Consider the following 6000-nt stretch of genomic DNA (forward strand, 5'->3'; position numbering starts at 1 on the left):
AAGAAATGGTGTACGAGGCCATTCCATAACCACTTGGCATGGGAAAAGCACAAGCAAGGGCCACATGACTATATCTGCCATCTAATAAGCAACAACCGCACAACACCAATGCTAGGTCTAGCCACGACCATACATGCAAACTCTACTATCACCATCCCAAGGGGACATTGCTTGATTCAGAGACTTGTTCTTAGAGTCTTGGGCAGCATCGACTGCATGCACAAGCTTGATTAGGCCAAGGCATTTTTATGGTCAATGAGAAAAGACCATGAGACTGCCAAATACTCGATAGACTTGGATAGACCAAGCTCACAACCACCATTTTTGCTTGCACCACCCTAGAGAGCTGTTACTTGATTTAAGAACTTGGTCTAGGGTCTAGGTAGCATCAACCACAAGCATGAGCATGAGCTTAGTACAGTCGAGCCCTTTTTTCACATATATGTAACTAATCATAGCCATGGGCTCTGACACTTCACTGAAGCAACCAATTATTGAACAACATGTTTAAAAGGCATGCATAGCCTAAATTTTGCTTCAAAGACATTGTCATGGATGTACACAATGACGGGATCATCACTCACACCTATTCCCCTTATAAGGGGGTGGCTCGGACAACCACCACCTAATGACCATGAGAGATTTTACAGATATGCTAGTAGTAGACATTAAGTTATTTGTAATAGGGACACTTTTTTCAAATAGATATATCCCACACCACGAGTTCGTAAGTGCCAATGGTGGTCAAGGTATGTACCCGTACTAAGGCCCAATATATGCTGATGGTGTTTGAAGTAAGTGCCCTCAGTAATGGCCAACATGTGTTGATGGTGTTTGAGGTAATTTCCCATATGAAAGGCTAGCTTCTATTGATGCTAATCGAGGCATGTGTTCACACTAGGTCCAAATTATGCTGATGCTAATCAAGGCATATGCCCAAAGACTAGCATGGGCTGATGGTGGTTAAGGTAGGTGCCTATACCAAAGGCCATCTTATGCCAATGGTGGTCAAAGCAGGTGCTCGTACCAACAGCTAACATGTGCTGATGGTGTTCGAGGTAAAAGGGTCATCTTTTGTTGATGTTGATTGAGGCATGTACCCACACCAGATCTAAATTAAGGCATGTGCCATTACCAAAAGCCAGAATGTGTCGATGGTGGTCGAGGCAGGTGCTCATACCAAAGGCCATCTTATGCCGATGGTGGTCAAGGTAGGTGCTCGTGCATGTATCAATAATGGTCAAGGCATGTGCCTACATGAAGTACTAGCATATGGTGATTATGGTTAAGACATTAGTCAAAGTTTGATTCTAGGCCCTAGTGCACATGCTCGACTTGGGCATGTGCTAGTGCTACATTTTTTTTGCCTAGGGTGCCATCATTGGAGCATCATCAAAGAACTTGACTGATGGCATTAGGAGTTCCAATGATTAGGGAAGGGGGTTGGGGGTCCATGCACATGATGTGTGATGGTTGCTAATCTTTGGCCTTTATATTCACCCCCTATCCCCCAAAGAGCCTCAACTACTCATAACTCCTTAAAGAGCATAAGACCTTTTATAAGTTCATAGCTAGTAGCCATTTAAGTGTTTGGAATATAGATTTTTTTTAAATGGCCATAAAATCTTCTACACTTTGATTTTTTTGGTTGAATATTTGTGTGAATGCCAACAAAAATACAACGATTACACATACCAAATTTGGGGCCAAAACTCTTAAAAAAATTTCAAAAAATCCTAAACCATGAAAATTTTCAAAAATTATGAAAAATAAAAAATAAATCTTGCCATGAAACTTCACACTAAGGCTTAGGGGATCGTTATAAGAATTTACAAGCCATAAAAATGGCATTGGCATGGCAAAAATATGAAGACATGCTTGAACCCACCTATTGCCCAATTGTGGTTTGCATGGTACACAGCCAAGGCCCACAATACTCGTGTGTAGTGCGTGACCTAACATATGTTGAAGGTGTTTGAGAGAACTACTTGCATGAAAGGCCAACATGTGCCAATAGTTGTTGAAGCATGTGTCAAAACCAAAGGCCAACATGTGCCAATAGTTGTTGAAGCATGTGTCAAGACCAAAGGCCAACATGTTTCAATAACGATCGAAGCATGCACATATGTCATGATCCGCAAGCTGGCCTAGGCCTAGGGGTTCTTTCTAAGTCAAGGAGTAGTTTCAATCCTAGTGGGACAAGGTCTGATAGCTAAAGGGACCAGGCCTTAAGGCATACTGGAGGTCTAGGTCACAAGGAACTAGCCTAATAATGGTACAGGCAATGATCAAGACTCCAGAGGCTTAAGCCTAGTGTTCAAGTTTAGCAGAATTGAGCCAGGCCCAAGTGCAATCATTGGTGAACATTATATGAATTTACAAGCCATAAAAATGGCATTGGCATGGAAAAAATATAAAGATGTGCTTAAACTCGCCTACTAGCCAATCATGGTGTGCATGGTATGTGGCTCAGGCTTAAGATACCCGTGGTTGGTGCATGGCCTACCATGTGCCAACGGCATTCAAGGGAACTACCCACATAAAAAGCCAGCATGTGCTGATGGTGGTTGAAGCATGTGCCAAGGCCAAGGGCTAACTTGTTCCTATAGTGGTCGAAGCATGTACATGTGCCATGGTCTATAAACTAGTCTAGGCCAAAAAGTTCTTTCTAAGTTGAGAAGCAATTCTAATTCTATCGAGATAAAGTCTAATAGTCAAGGGGACCAAGCCTTGAGGTATAATGAAGGTTTAGGTCATATAGAACTAGCCCACAATAGTGGTACAAGTAGTGATCAAGACACAAGCAACCTAAACATTGTGTTTAGGTTTGGTGAAATTGAGCCAGGCCCAGGTGCGGGCACTAGTAAGCAATATATGAATTTACAAGGCATAAAAATGGCATTGGCATGGTAAAAATATAAATATGTGCTAGAAGCTACCAACTACTAGGTCACGATGCACATCATGCATAACCCATGCCTAGGATACCTCGTTCTTGGTATGTAACCTAGTGTCATGGTCTGGCCTTGGTGTGCTTTTATCTTGCCATGACTAACCTTGAGCTGAGTAGTAGTGAAGGCCTTATTGGTGGGATAGTGGTCCTAGAGTAGCAGACATGCAATGTAAGCATAGAAACATAATGTTGATAGAGTATGCAGGCAGTGTGTGCCCTAGTCCCAAGATGGGCAAACAAGCATAGACCAGTGTACAGGTAGAGTGCAGGCACTCTAAAGCTTGGTAACCAATCAAGTGCTCTCAATTGAAGTCATATACATGCATTTTTAAGTGCGTTGGTGGAGCAATGAGCAAAATTTAACAATCATGGTCACTAAGAAGAAGGTCACTAGGCCCTGAATTAGATGAAGAAAAGCCCTAAGATAGCTAAAAAGAAAAACATCCCCATATAACATAGTTTTATGGTTCCTAGTAAGATGACTAGCAAATTTATTATGCTTTTTATAGAGGGATGACTGGTGTCAGCTCTCTACCAACCCCTTGGCTAGTAGGTAGGTAGAGGCCTGGTTAATCTAAAGTGAGCTATTCCTAGGCACATGTGGTGCCTAGGTGGGCAGGCATCATCAAGCCACGATTGTGCTTCAATGTCTCATTGAGTCATGGTAAACTTGAGGACAGTTGGGGCCAATAGGCCTTGTATTGTGCCTTTAGGTTAAACTATGGGTTTAGGTGACAACGCTCGCTATGGCCCTTGATTTCCTCTTTTTAAGCCAAAAAGATCATGAAAAGGTATTTGCAAAAGAGGGGCCCCAACGAGCATAAAGGATGAGTGGGCTAGCAGGTAGGTACACTTTTAAACCCTTATGGCCAATTGATAGAGGTATGCTAAGTGCAAGTAGCACACCTAAGTTCCCTAAGGTGGGATGGGCATGATATTGAGTGTCCATCATGTGTACGAGTAGCCTAGAATGAAGCTAAGGGTTAAGGCCCTCATATATGAGTTTTATAAGATAAGATGAGCCTAGTGTGGCTCTGGGCTGGTTGTTAACCAGCATTTGTGTTATGCCTTTAGGATTGAGGCATAAGAGCTTGCGTAAGATATAGGCTGACATAGTGTTAGTTCTCACCATGCCAAAATGAGATAATATTTTAAGAACTGTGGCGATGTGCCCTTATGTACAAGGTGAGTCGATGCTTGGGACCTTGATGCTTACGGGTAGTTATTGGTGCTTAAGGCCACCCAAGATTTGTGTGCTATTGATGGTGATAGGAGTCAGGTTCCTTCTTGTTGAGTTTGGGAATGTCTGACCCTATAGAGTCAGAGCCAAGAAATGCTCACGAGTATGTGGGTTAAAGGCTCGATATCAAGCTATCCATGGGAAAATGGACTCGTGAAAGGCTAACCTCAATTATAAATAGTCTTAGTGCCTCAAGGATGAGTGGTTTCAGTCTAAGGAACACGTGGCCCATGATATTTTGGTTTTAGAGCCATGTTTGGCTCAATTGTGGAACTAAAGCAACCCTTGGTATAGTTATGCTAGTAATAAATTAAGGTGGTGCTCAGGTCAAAGAGAGTTATTAAGGCAAGATCATGATATAGTGGCTATGTGGGTTTAAGGTTAGCCATCGAAGAAATAGTTAGGAAAAATTGGCTTAGGTGGAAGGCCCTTGAGTAGGCTCTTTGATGCTATGTGAAAAGGCACAAGAGTCTAGCCTCACATAGCAAAAGGTGTGATGCCTTTTGGATGGAAAACTCATGTTGAGACCAAAATGTGAAAGGGCATACACCTTGAAAAGGTGTTGTGTGAGGCCATATGGGTTGAATGAGTTTTGTCCTGAGGGACACAATTTATGCATATTAAGATGAAGTTACTAACATGTGCGCTTATTGTATGGTTCAGATGCCCTGATAAAGGTATGAGCTGAGTATTTAGGGCCTAAGGGTGGAGCCATTCTGCAAAGGTAGATGAGTTTAAGTTGGCTAAGGATTGAAGCCATGAGTTTGTGATGGTCAATAGACCATGAGTTCTTATGGTTAGAGGATCACAAGATTTTGCCAGTCATTGCACTATACTTGTGTTGGCCAAGAGAGAAGGCCTTATGAGATGTGGTGGTCAGTAGACTATAACAATGTGTAGTTCAATGGAATGAGTAAGTGGTAGTTGGCCAATTGACAAGGCCTTGAGTTGTGTGGGTTAGAAGATCGATTTAGTTAAGCCAAGCTAATGGTATTTGCATTCAAGTTTACTTCCAGTCAGTGGATTGGATGAGTTTGAGCAAGACAAAGAAAAGCCAATTGAGTTAAGCCAAATATGGAGTCTTTGAGTAGATGCTAGCCAATGGGATGGCCATGAGTTTGAGTAAGTCATTGGACCTTAAGTATCGAATGGGTTGGTGAACCCTGAGATGGAGCAGTCAGTGAATAGTGTGATCAAGTTGATTGGTGGATCATTGAGCTTTATGTAGGCTTTGAGTTATCCTTTGAGATATGCCAAAGTCAAGGTAGGTGACTAGTGAAACCATCAAGGTAACATGGTTGCATGCAGAGCCGAGCTGATTTCAAGTGAAAGTGGGGAGACTTGTGATTTTTGGTGGTATCAAGCTAAGGTAATGGAGCCTACAAGTTTATTAAATTTGAGATAGTGAGTGTTAAAGGGCCACCAAGAGGGTAGTTGGCCAGAGGGCCACACATAAAGTGGTAGCCTTGGAGGGGCTAAAAAGACCCATGTTGTGAGATGATTGAAGTGTTTGAATGCCACCATGCTAGGGTCTATGGTGGGTGGTGCCATATAAGTGCGATTGAGCTAAGTACCTCATCCAGAAGAATGCATTAAAGAGTCAGCATCGTAGGTGTGCAGTTGGTGTGATGGGTCATGTTCAACGGGGGCCACCAATATGCAACAAAATAGGTGGTCCTTCATTTGATTAAAGGTCAAAATCAATAAGGGTGCCTCAAGGTCACAACATTATATGATCATGGGTGAAGCAGTGCAGTGGCACTTATCAAGCAACAGTTTGAGTCTAGTAGTCATAGCGGAGATAGCA

Source organism: Durio zibethinus, chromosome 9 (assembly GCF_047325235.1).
Source record: "Durio zibethinus cultivar Kanyao isolate XHJ-2024 chromosome 9, ASM4732523v1, whole genome shotgun sequence".
Lineage (NCBI taxonomy): Eukaryota > Viridiplantae > Streptophyta > Magnoliopsida > Malvales > Malvaceae > Durio > Durio zibethinus.